Source organism: Cyanistes caeruleus, chromosome 8, assembly GCF_971803275.1.
Source record: "Cyanistes caeruleus chromosome 8, bCyaCae1.hap1.1, whole genome shotgun sequence".
NCBI classification, from domain to species: Eukaryota; Metazoa; Chordata; class Aves; order Passeriformes; family Paridae; genus Cyanistes; species Cyanistes caeruleus.
In genome coordinates this window covers 38,330,394-38,343,528 of record NC_141708.1, presented here as the reverse complement: position 1 = coordinate 38,343,528, position 13,135 = coordinate 38,330,394, and the positions used below count along the sequence as shown (strand labels likewise).

The window sequence follows — 13,135 nt, the reverse complement described above, 5'->3', positions numbered from 1 at the left end:
TAGGAAAAGCCTCTAGATTCCAAAGTAAAACCTATGTCACAAATTTCAAATTACAGGGGCCTGGGACTTGGCCTTGTACACCTACAGCCAGGCTGGGCAGCAGGGCAGAGCAGCTCCGGGACAACTACACCCAGACACCAGTGACACACCAGACACCCGACGAGGGGACACAATGGGGAGACAAAACTCTGGGCCACAAGGACGGCCGCAAGGACTGAGAGAATGCGGAACGAGATGAGCCGGGTGAGAATGAAGGCGAGCTGATGAAGCTCACAGAACCCGGGAGGAAGAAGATGCTGATGGAACAATTAACTCCAGGAACTGCCAAGACAGATGCTCAAGAACCTGAGGGCCGCAGTCCCCTACCTGTCTTTGCGTTTCTTCAAGTCCTAAGCCGCAACAATGGATCCTCGCGGCGCACGGCTGTTGACACAGCTCGGAACAAGAGGTCTAAAAGACATCCGATCGGATGCTTTTCAAAAGAGACGCGATTCCAAGGCCTCTGAGAGCTGCCAAGCCGAGGAGCCCAGAGATTGGAGATGCTATAAGTGATGCTGGGGTTTCTGGTAAGCCCCCAGAAGGGATAAGGGAAGGCACATACAACAACAAGAGGCACAAAAAACACAGAAGGCACAATGGACAAGTGAAACGATGCACCCCGAGGCTGCTCTGTCCTGCACACCTCAGCACTGTGAACAAAAGTGAGGCTCTCCCACCGTGTGGCCTAAGGGGCCACAGCCTGGACCTCCCCGTCCCCAAAGCTGACTCAAATATCCCAGGTCACAAGTCCCGACCCGGCACCCCGCTTTCATCCCCTCTGCGGGTGGTAGCCTTTGACTCAGCTCTCGGATGCCCGCTGGGGAGGATCCACACGGAGCGCCAAGGAAGGCCGCCTGGCTATCCGGGAAGTTCCTGCCATCGCCAGGCTGTCGTCTCTCCGTCAGCTACAAAAAATAAAACAGAAAATCAGCAGCTGATCTGTGCAGGGCGTCGGCCAAAACCCGACAATTCCGCTACTCACGGTCTCCTGCGAACGGCCGTGTCCTGAGGCCGCACGATACGGCCACGCCGGGACCAGGCAGCGTCGTCACAGGGCGCGCCTGAGTTAAGAGAAGAAAAAGTGATGTGGCATTGCTGAGACTTGAACAGGCCCTCGCTCCTCCCCCCCACATCCCCAACTCACGGGAAGCCCTCGGCCCCTTCCTGAAGGCCACCCACACGACCCCTTTACGTGGAAAAGGCTCCGTCACGCGGTCCCTGTGACGCTTCCGCAGGGCTCACGGGAGCGGCGAAGCAGGCGTGCCGGCCGGCTGGCGACGGGGTCTCGACGAAACGCGACTGGACCGCCTAAAGCACGCAAACAAGGAGGGACGCTTGGCGTCGCACCTGAAACTGAGAGCCCAGCGATAACAACAGCCTCCCTCCACCGGTCAACGCTCACCTTGCCCACTTCACCTTGACTGCTGCTAGCTGGCTCTATTTCCTAAAAATAAAGACAAAGAGGAAACCTGTAACACAGGGACCGGTTCCAGTTGCCCTGCAAAGACAAACACTGACTTACCTTCTCGGGGGAACCCCCTTACCCTGGATGGGGCGCTCTGCCACCGATTTCATCCGTCCGCATCTGAAAGAGAGCTGAGACAAAAGTCAAAGTGCTGCAGGGTAACTTCACAGCTCCGGACATCTTGTGTTGATCTAGGAATATGTTCTAGACCCCAACTACACCCTACATCACAAATTTCAAATTACAGGGGCCTTGGACTTGGCCTTGTACACCTACAGCCAGGCTGGGCAGCAGGGCAGAGCAGCTCCGGGACAACTACACCCAGACACCCGTGACACACCAGACACCCGACGAGGGGACACAATGGGGAGACAAAACTCTGGGCCACAAGGACGGCCACAAGGACTGAGAGAATGCGGAACGAGATGAGCCGGGTGAGAATGAAGGCGAGCTGATGAAGCTCACAGAACCCGGGAGGAAGAAGATGCTGATGGAACAATTAACTCCAGGAACTGCCAAGACAGATGCTCAAGAACCTGAGGGCCGCAGTCCCCTACCTATCTTTGCGTTTCTTCAAGTCCTAAGCCGCAACAATGGATCCTCGCGGCGCACGGCTGTTGACACAGCTCGGAAGAAGACGTCTAAAAGACATCCGATCGGATGCTTTTCAAAAGAGACGCGATTCCAAGGCCTCTGAGAGCAGCCGAGCCGAGGAGCCCAGAGATTGGAGATGCTAAGAACGGCGTCAGGGTTTCTGGTAAGCCCCCAGAAGGGATAAGGGAAGGCACATACAATACGAGAGGCACAAAAGACACAGAAGGCACAATGGACAAGTGAAACGACGCACCCCGAGGCTGCTCTGTCCTGCACACCTCAGCACTGTGAACAAAAGTGAGGCTCTCCCACCGTGCGGCCTAAGGGGCCACAGCCTGGACCTCCCCGTCCCCAAAGCTGACTCAAATATTCCAGGTCACGAGTCCCGACTAGTCCCAACTTTCATCCACTCTGCGGATCTCAGTCATCGACTATGCTCTCGAATGCCCGCTGGGGAGGATCCACACGGAGCGCCAAGGAAGGCCGCCTCGCCATCCAGAAAGTTCCTGCCATCTCCAGGATATCATCTCCAGGTCAGCTACAATAAATAAAACAGAAAATCAGCAGCTGATCTTTGTAGGGCGTCAGCCAAAACCCGACAATTCCGCTATTCACGGTCTCCTATGAATGGCTGTGTCCTGAGGCCACATGCTACGGACATGCCGGGTGCCGGACGCCATCAGCACAGGGCGCGCCTGAGTTCAGAGAAGAAAAAGTGATGTGGCATTGCTGAGACTTGAACAGGCCCTCGCTCCTCCCCCCGACATCCCCAACTCACGGGAAGCCCTCGGCCCCTTCCTGAAGGCCAGCCACACAGCCCCTTTACGTGGAAAAGGCTCCGTCACGCGGTCCCTGTGACGCTTCCGCAGGGCTCACGGGAGCGGCGAAGCAGGCGTGCCGGCCGGCTGGCGACGGGGTCTCGACGAAACGCGACTGGACCGCCTAAAGCACGCAAACAAGAAGGGACGCTTGGCGTCGCACCAGAAACTGAGAGCCCAGCGATAACAACAGCCTCCCTCCACCAGTCAACGCTCACCTTGCCCGCTTCACCTTGACTGCTGCTAGCCGGCTCTATTTCCTAAAAATAAAGACAAAGAGGAGACCTGTAACACAGGGACCGGTTCCAGTTGCCCTGCAAAGACAAACACTGACCTACCTTCTCGGGGGAACCCCCTTACCCTGGATGGGGCGCTCTGCCACCGATTTCATCCATCCGCATCTGAAAGAGAGCTGAGACAAAAGTCAAAGTGCTGCAGGGTAACTTCACAGCTCCGGACATCTTGTGTTGATCTAGGAATATGTTCTAGACCCCAACTACACCCTACATCACAGATTTCAAATTACGGGGGCCTGGGACTTGGCCTTTTACACCTACAGCCAGGCTGGGCAGCAGGGCAGAGCAGCTCCGGGACAACTACACCCAGACACCCGTGACACACCAGACACCCGACGAGGGGACACAATGGGGAGACAAAACTCTGGGCCACAAGGACAGCCGCAAGGACTGAGAGAATGCGGAACGAGATGAGCCGGGTGAGAATGAAGGCGAGCTGATGAAGCTCACAGAACCCGGGAGGAAGAAGATGCTGATGGAACAATTAACTCCAGGAACTGCCAAGACAGATGCTCAAGAACCTGAGGGCCGCAGTCCCCTACCTATCTTTGCGTTTCTTCAAGTCCTAAGCCGCAACAATGGATCCTCGCGGCGCACGGCTGTTGACACAGCTCGGAAGAAAACATCTAAAAGACATCCGATCGGATGCTTTTCAAAAGAGACGCGATTCCAAGGCCTCTGAGAGCAGCCGAGCCGAGGAGCCCAGAGATTGGAGATGCTATAAGTGATGCTGGGGTTTCTGGTAAGCCCCCAGAAGAGATAGGGCAAGGCACGTACAACACAAGAGGCACAAAAGACACAGAAGGCACGACGGACGAGTGACACGACGCGCCCCGAGGCTGCTCTGTCCTGCACACCTCAGCACTGTGAACAAAAGTGAGGCTCTCCCACTGTGCGGCCTAAGGGGCCACAGCCTGGACCTCCCCGTCCCCAAAGCTGACTCAAAAATCCCAGGTCACGAGCCCCGACCCGGCACCCCGCTTTCATCCCCTCTGCGGGTCGTAGCCTTCGACTCAGCTCTCGGATGCTTGGTGGGGTGGATCCACATGGGGTGTGAAGGAAGGCCTCCTCGCCATCTGGGAAGCTCCTGCCATTGCCAGGATGTCGTCTCCTGGTCAGCTACAACCAAGAAGACCAAATATCAATGCAGGAGCTTAGTGCCACATCTGTGAAAACCCAGCACTTACCTTCTCTAGAGAATGCCCAGGTTCATGGGCTGCACACTTCACCCCACAGGGAGGCAGAGGCTTGCTTCACAGCAGTATTGGCTGACAGCAAAATGACCACCACCTCAAGGAGGGGAGGAAGACTCTCCAGTCAGTGAGGGACAGGGAGCCCAGGATACCCCAAGGATAGAAACCCCAGCTTATATGACAGCAGTAGGCCCGAGCACTCACTATCGCTTCCTGGCTGGCCCTAGCACCAGGGAACTGCCTGCACCTCTCGGGGGTTCTGGCACTCTGCTGCTTTAGGGTTCCTGCCTGCAGCTGTCTCAAGGAAACGGGAGCGCTGTTAGGGCTACTGTTTAGGGTTTGAATAGTCCTGTACTCTACCTTATATCCCAACCTATACCCCTTTTATTTTCTCTGTTTGTCTCCAGCCCTCGAGCCCTTGACCTCTGAAGCCCTCCCTCAGCCTCTCCGTGTCACTGCCAAGCTGCCCCGCTGAACCCTACAAACTTACAACCCTACGCTTGCAACCGGGGATGCTCCTTATCCATAGGCCCCAAGAGATGTCCCTTAGCCCGGACCAGGCAATCCACAGTTGCTCCCTACCCTACCTAAGTTTGGCCCTGAGACAGGGCAGAGGCTGACAGAGCCGAACTCTTTGCGGAGGCCAGGCACGAAGCCTTACCAACCGCCGCCTCGAGGAGGGGTGGGAGCAATCCCCGGCTGCGGAGGGACAGAGAGCCCAGGGTGGGGCGGGGCGGGAAACCCCCTGTTTCCCCAACCCTGCGGATCGTCCCCCCACTATCTCTTCCTGGCTGGCCCTAGCACCAGGGAACTGCCTGCACCTCTCGGGGGTTCTGGCACTCTGCTGCTTTAGGGTTCCTGCCTGCAGCTGTCTCAAGGAAATGGGAGCGCTGTTAGGGCTGCTGTTTAGGGTTCGGGGTGGGGTACACCTGAACTCCACCTTACCTATACCCCTTCTTTTCACTGTTCACTCAGCCGTTTTATTTTTGGAATTCTTGTGACAGATTGAGGGCACTGAGGAAGGACTGCCAAGATGAAATCAAAAGGGAAAAGGAGAAAGATCACCCCTGCAAATCCACACTGGCTCAGCTGTTCAGGTGCTGCTTCCTGGCAGAAAGCTTTGTCCCTCACCACCTCCTTTATGCAGTGCTCCACGTCCAGGTGCATCCACGTGCTCCCCCAGACCCTATGAGATGCTCTCACCGTCACTCCATCAGATGCCACTGGGAGCCCACCAGAAACTCCTCTCCTCCAGCAGTTCCATGCCAAAGTTGATTTGCCACTCGTATTTGGCCCTGTAATAACAGCAAAATCATTGCCCTCTGTCAGGTACTTGTTGTTAGACACAGGTTTTTCCATAGCCATCTTTTCAAGAACGAAGTGCCATCCCTGCTTGATTGCTAAATCAACAGTAAATTCTGGAAAACCTAAATGAGAAAAAGAATCTAATATTACGAGTTAATATGGGAACCTTTATGTGATTAAACTAGTATGCTTTGAAATAAAGTGAATTCTTCCAGGTCTACTGCAAAAATCTAATTCCTAAAAAAAAAAATAACCAAAAAACAAACAGCATCAAATTCTCACCCATATGATCAATAAAGTCACAATACCTCCACCAGCCAAGGGAAAAAAATCTTAACCTAGAAAAAATCCAAACCGCCTCAAAAAGATTCAACACTGAAACACAATGCATCCTAACACTTCAACTAACAATACTAAAATAAATTTTAAAAACAAGTATTCCCTCTATCCACACCACCAATACCACATAAAACAAATAAAGCAGTCTCATCACAGCACCCCCAAATCAAAAACCTAAATTGCACTAAAATCTTTAAAATAATCACAAATTAACCCCAAAATAAAGTTTAATCTCACTAACAAAAAAAACCCCAAAACAGGTAACACAAACAAAAGCCACGCCATACAACCACCAGCAAAAACAGATGCTATGCTCTTTCACTAACAGTTCTTATCACATCAGCAAAGTTAAACATAAATAAAAAGCAACCCTATTGAACTCCACACATCACACTGAAAGGAATGATGAGCTTGTCTTTACAAACAAGCTGTGGGTCAGTTGATAAGATGTAGCTATCAGTGACAGACGACAGAAACAATGGGATGAATTCCAGTAGAAGATCAAAGAGGCACTGAAAGAACACTAGGAGTTCCATAAAAGTTAAGAAGGGATTATGCATTGGGGGTGGAGGGGGAAAAGGTACCCCAGGTGTCAGGCGTTCTGGGCAGTCTGTACCTGTCAAGTACCTCAGCCTATGGGGAAAGGGAGAAGGGACAAGCGGCAGGGAATTAGGATAAAAAAGGAGGCTGTGCCCTCAAAAAATTTGAGAAACCCCAGGGGAATGCCCCATGGCCTCTCCCTTTATTTGAATAAAGTAAAAGGACTCCTCCGTCTCCTTTTTGGACATAAACCTCTGGTGTTTGTGGATTAATTTTCCTGACATCATTGATTAGTGAATACAAAATAATTGCCAAAACCATAGTAACTTCTTCTAAAACTGTTCAACTTGACTCCAATCCCAAAACCCAAGCTACCACCAAAACACCCCACGGCTCAAAAAGACCCACGCCACATCCCAAACACACGTGAATAAAAACCACAAAACCTTCTAAATCTCCTGATCTCTACTCCACAACAAATAAACTATCTAACGTTATTCATTCTTCTTCCTACGCCCTACTTATTGAAATAAACATTTTTTTCACTTTTCCTCAAAAAAAAATTTCCTTTAAAATCTATTAAAAAACTAACTGAAACCTGATTTCTATCAAGAAACACATTCATTTTAAAACATTTCCTCCCAATTGGTCTCAGACCTTTCCAAGGTTTGGATCCTGTTCCAGTGCACCTGAACCAAATCAACCTGCTCTGGCTCTGGAAACATCAACACCAAACCCAGAGCACGAAGCACCTCGCTATCCCTACCCTGCTGTCCCCCGGCCCTGCTCTCTCGCATCCTACGCTGCAGAGCGCTGGGAGCCAGGTTCAGCCCCGAGAATTGTCACATCCATTCCCTCGGACATTCCAGCTTCCACGGGGATATTGCGGGGACCCCCTGCATTCCATTCCCCAGTACAGCACCAAGACAAAGTTCTCACTCGGCCCGCGTCTCCAGAAAATCGCGTGCAAGGCTTAAATAAACCCCGAGGCTTGAGAAATACAGTCTGCCCGAAAAGCCCAGCTCTGCATCCAGGGGAAATGAACATCACAAACAGATTCACACACCCCAGATGCACGGGACGCTGCCAGCTCGGACCTGCAGTTAACTCGGCAATGGAAAAACCTGAGCTCGAAGCCCTCCTGCGAGGGTACAAAAGGTATTGGACACAGTTTCTAGAAGGCACCACATCGTTATTTAAAGGCGCAGCTCGGCTAAAGAGCAATATCGACAAAGCCCCGAGACAAAAAGCCCGGCAGGTCGGGCTTTTCCCCCTCCCCTCCTCCCAGCGGCTTTTGCCAGCGCACTCTGAAGCTGACAAGCCACAAGTGTCCCCCAGCGCCCCCGCCGGGACTCGCTCCCGGGCTGGCGCCGCTCCAGCTGCGGGGGGACCGGGGGAGCCACGCGAGCCCCGGCAGCGGCGGCACTCGGCACCCGGGGGCGGCCCCGCGCTCCCGGCCGGAAAGCGGCTCCTCCGGCGGGCGGGGGCAGCTCCGGCCCCGGGAGAGCCCGGCCCGCCCAGCGGCACCGGGACCGGCCCGAAGGGGCCCCGGCGGTGCCCGAGCCCCGCGCCCGGAGCGGACAGAGCAGCCGGGACAGACACAGCTCCGCGCCGCGGCTCCCGCCTGCCCGCCCGGCCTCAGCACGGCTCTGTCACTCCTCGGGGGCTGCCCAGCCGCCAAATTCCCCAGGGAATGCCAGAAGCGCTGCCGTGCAGGGCTGTAAGGGGTCAGAATCGCTCTCAAAAGCAGCGCCACGGCTCCATGTGACCCCGCCTAATGCTGGAAAAGCCGGTGTTTCTGTCAATTGAACCCCGGAAACTGAGGCAGTGGGGGGGTGTTCGTGCCTTCTTAAACCAATACGATGGCAAATAAATGAGTGCTCCCCCCCTTCAATTTAATCCCCTAAAAGTAAAAAGTTGTTTTTCCCTTGATTGAAATCTCTCAAATGATAGGAAAAGGGGAACACTCAATCAGACCCTTAAAAAGTAGTGACTATAAGGCTTCCTTCTCAATTTAAACCTCAGGATGATGGAAAGTGGGGGGTTCCCCTCAAGTCAAACCCATAAAATAGCAACAATATTTCCCCCCTTCCATTTAAAATGGAACATGGGGATTCACTGTTCACTGATACCCCTAACACCCTGGAAAAGGCAGGTTTTTCTCCAATCAGCACCCTTAAAATCATAGGTGGACTCCCCCCCAGTGTAAAAATAGATAATAACAGGAGTTTCTTCCCTCAATTTATGCCCCCCTTTTGTCCTCATAATACCCATTTCTTCCGGGGGGAATTGGGGAGCAAACGGCAAAATGAAATCAAAAGGGAAAATCCCTTTTGCAAATCCCTGCGAACCCACACAGGCTTACTTGGCTCAGATGCTGCTTTAAACAATGCTCCATGTCCAGGTGTATCCAGCTGTTCTCCCAGATCCTATGAGACACTCCCAGTACTACTCCATGAAATATCCCCCAGGAGCTCACCAAAAATCCCTCTGCTCCAACTGCTCCACACTCCATGCTCAAGCGAAGTGACAGAAACCCTCCCCCTAAAATAGCCCCGGGCAGGACCCACCCATTCTTTACCATAACTGCTCACACCTGGGGCTGCTCTGAGAGCTCATCAACCTCACAATTCAGTTTGTGCTGTTGCCATCCTACGGGTGAGGGGAGGGGCAGAAGGAACTTGTCGCTCATTCCCTGGACAGGACATTGTCTGCACCTGACACACTGGGGCACCAGGCTTTCCTTGCTATGGATCAGGACACTTCTCCTCCTCCTGGTGCCCAAGGCTGAAAATGGAATTCCACCTCCACAATTCCATGTGTTTGAGTTTCACAATTCCCAATGTAATTCCCCATGGATCATAAGCCATCACCTCTAATTTTTCCTCTAGAATCACTGCTGACTTGCCTTTCTGTGGAAGTGCTTGACGCATGGATGCAGAGTTCAGGGGCTTGTTTATGGCTTATCCTGACGAGCACAAATGAAATCCAAACACCCAGAATTACAGGGAAATATGGATAAAGTTTATAAATACTCCTCTTCCCTGCAAATCCCTGGCAACCTCCCATTGACCTTTTACTCTTAACCTCTGAATTTTGACCTTTGACTCTTGACTTTAGCTCTCTGAAGTTTGATTCCCTGATAATTGACCTTGAACCACATAACCTTGGAAAATTAACCCATAACATTGCACCTGGGACCCTTTACTCTTGATCTTTGAACACTGACCATTCACATGTGACCCTTGAAGTTTGAATCCCTGACTTTCCAATTTAACCATTGACCCCTGACCTTTTGCACTTGACCTCAGCCCTTTGACCCTGCCCCAACATCAATATTACTGACCTACAGTGATTTCAGCATATGAATGCTACCACAGTTATCTCACCCAGCCGTGTCAATACCACTATCAGTCTCTATCCCAGCCCCAGTGATTATAGCTCCAGCCCTAGTGATCCCTTCCCTGCCCCAGTGATTTCAGCTCTTGGCCCACGAGCTTTATTTCACTGCAAGCTCTCTTCTTCCAGCTCCACATCCACTTCCTTTTCCCTCCGCTCTGCTAGGTGAAGCTGCTCCAGGTTGAGACAAAGGGTCTTTGTTCTTGGTTCCAGCTCTGAGGTTTCACCTTAAGGCTGAGAAATGCCACTCCAACCCCATCCCAACCCCAAAGCAATCTTTACTGTATTTACAGCCTGCCCCATTGTGTACCATTCTATGCTTGCTTCCCACATGTACAGTCACTATGCCCTCAGAACAGTGTTTGCAGCAGTCCCCATCCCAGCCCCAGTGACTTCAGCTTCAGTCCCACAAGCTTTATTTGACTGCCAGCTCTTGTGCTATCCTTCTGCCTCCTCATCTTCCCAGCAGTGCCACATCATGCTGCTTTCTGGCTCTCCAGGCAGGATCTCTGTTTTAGCTCTAGCTCCCTGTGGTTTGAGCTTAGCTCTTGAACTCACATTCCAGCCCCAACCTGACCATCCTTACTGGAGGAACAGCTCTGCAAGGCCCTATCCCCGCCCTTACACTGATTTCAGCTCCAGCCACGCAGTTCGCATCCCAGCTCCATATTCCTTATCCCAGCCCCACAACAGTTTTACCCTAAACCCTACCATGTTTCTGTCTGCTCCAGCTCTGCTTCCTGAGTTCCTGCTCCTCAGCTTCCCACTTCTGGTGGCTGAAAGTTGCTCCCGCTTCTCACTGCAACCCAGGGCTGTTGATAAGGCCACAAGTCAGTTATTACTATCACTTCAATGTCTCTAGATACTGTCCTACCCACCCTAATGGGAGCCCAACTTTGGGGACACTTGAGGCCTCTAGCCCAACAGGTACCTTCCCCCTCCCCCTGGGTCTCAGCCCAGCACTTGCCCAAAGGCCCCCCCTCACCCCCCCCAGGCATTACCAGGGGCTGGGAATAGCCATTGGGCCCCTGCTAGCCCATCCCAAAAGGTGCCCTTGGGCTGGTTCTCAGGCCCTGGAGCCCTCCCAGCCCCCAGACCCTCAGACTCTCCTTGGTACCAGCAGACAGGGGCTGCAAATCCCCCAGGCACCTCCTGCAGGCCCTGAGCTGCAGCTCCATCCCCTTCCCCCATGGCATTTATCCAGCTCCAGCCTCAGTATTTCCATTGCCCGTCCTGGAGCACCGGCGCTCCCTGGATCACACCCGCGCACCTCCCGCCACCGCCCGCCTCTCCGCCGCTCGCCGCCGCGCCGCCGAACTAAGGCCCGCACCCCTCCAGCTCACGCTATTTATAGCCCACACCGGCCAGCCCAGCCAATCACAGCCCGAGGCAGCGCCGGGCCCGCCAATCCCAGCCCGCCCGTTCCCGCCGCGCTCGCCTTCGCGACCCCCCGCTGTCCCCTCAGGCCCCGCTCCCGCGATCCCGCCCGCTCCCCCCCTTCTCCCCGTTTCTTTGGGCGAAGTTACGGCCGGGACCTGAACGGGGAGCCCCCGCCCACCCTTCCCGGGACCCAACAGCACCTCTTGGGGCTGCGGCAGCTCGGCTCCGCCGGCTCCCAAAGCGACAGCGGCCGGAGCGGCACCCCAGCAAAACGGGGGAGCGGGAACGGGCCACGACTGAGCGGGCTGAGCTTGGCGGGACCGCGCCTGGATTCAAAGGGCGGCTGTGATTGGCCACCTAGAACCCTGACCTAGAACCCTGACCTAGAACCCTGACCTAGAACCCTGACCTAGAACCATAACCTAGAACCCTGACCTAGAACCATAACCTAGAACCATAACCTAGAACATGACCTAGAACCCTGACCTAGAACCATAACCTAGAACCCTAACCTAGAACCATGACCTAGAACCATAACCTAGAACCCTGACCTAGAACCATAACCTAGAACCAATCCACCGGGATTGGCGGAAGCTTTGAGGCTGCGGCCCATGGGAGCGCGAGGTGCTCAGTTAGGCGGAGCCAGGGGTGCTCGCAGGGTCCGCGGTCGCCCTGTGCCCCTCTCGCCAGACTCCCATCCCCTTCTCCGGCCCTCTCTATTGCCCTGGTCCCGCCTAAAAGGCCCCCGCAGAGCCTCTATCGGAGCGCCCCAGCGGCACTCGGGGCAGGGGGCGGGGAGGGGCGTAGCCGCCAACTCGCCCGGGTGTGGTGCCAGCTCGCAAAGCTGCGATGGCAGCGCGGAGCAGGGAGCGGCGGTGGGGAAGGCGTGCACAGCTCGCTGCGGGCTCTGAGCGCCTCTTCCCTCGCAGCGGTTCCTCTTCTGCGAGGACTTGGACTGCCCGATTAGGTGCTGGCCGAGGTAAACACCTTAGCAAAATACCTAAGTGCCCGCCCCTCGCCTGCTGCGGGTCCGCTGCTCACCGTCCTTCTCCCCGCAGTCCGTCCGTGAAGCTGAAACTGATCTGCCGCCCGCCACTGCTGCTATTCTTAGCCGCCGGCCTGCACGGCCGCCGCTCCTTTTAGCGCAGTGTCCCTGCTCCCAGCCGTGTCACTTTACACACTTAACGCTATTTCACCCCTCCCTGCTATTTACAGACACCGCCCCGCTCACTCCCTCCCCAGGCTCGGCAGCCGCGGAACTGCCGTAGCTCCCGCTGCCGCCTCCCCCCCGTCACCCAGCGGAGCGGGGCAGGGCCCCGGTCGGGGCACAGCGGCAGTACCGCTCTGTGCCCACAAGAGCTCAACATAACATAACTGACTCAAAGGCAGCTCACACAAGAAGGGAAAGAGGAAAGAAAAAAACATCTGCGGAGCTCAAAAGCAGAAACTCTCTATCTGTGTGCACTAACATCCATGATTTTTTACATTTCCATTTTTTCTTTACATTTGACTTCATCCCCAACAGTTGTCTAAGAAATAATGTTATTAAATCTTTGTTTCTCTTGGTACACCTTGAAAACTTGGTGTTGCTCTGTATGTGTGGCTTTGGCCACGCTTGTGGACATGTAAAGTCAGTACTTGGAGTCTTCTGGACACATAATGGGAAAAGTGTGTCGGAGTGGATAAATTGCTGTTCTGTACATCTGTAGTGGTGCTGAGTTTTCCTTTGGTTAAGGAGACCTTAACCACGTTCACTGTGGGGAAAGC

The 13,135-nt window shown here is 54.0% G+C and overlaps 2 long non-coding RNA genes across 4 annotated transcripts; both read right to left on the bottom strand.

The window, feature by feature from the left end:
- Positions 1–2,394: 2,394 nt before the first annotated feature.
- On the bottom strand, positions 2,395–3,328 carry LOC147652034 (uncharacterized). Its single transcript, XR_015290262.1, has 5 exons — positions 3,255–3,328; positions 3,135–3,176; positions 2,877–3,040; positions 2,714–2,793; positions 2,395–2,636 (listed from the first exon to the last, which is right to left on the bottom strand). It is a non-coding gene; the product is annotated as an uncharacterized LOC147652034 (long non-coding RNA).
- Positions 3,329–5,536: 2,208 nt separating this feature from the next.
- LOC147652033 (uncharacterized) lies at positions 5,537–11,675 on the bottom strand. Of its 3 annotated transcripts, none has more exons than XR_015290259.1 (3): positions 11,569–11,675; positions 10,700–10,800; positions 5,537–5,700 (listed from the first exon to the last, which is right to left on the bottom strand). It is a non-coding gene; the product is annotated as an uncharacterized LOC147652033 (long non-coding RNA). The 3 variants fall into 3 exon arrangements; XR_015290261.1 differs by lacking the exon at positions 11,569–11,675 and adding an exon at positions 11,251–11,322; XR_015290260.1 differs by lacking the exon at positions 11,569–11,675 and adding an exon at positions 11,259–11,322.
- Between the last annotated feature and the right edge of the window lie 1,460 nt (positions 11,676–13,135).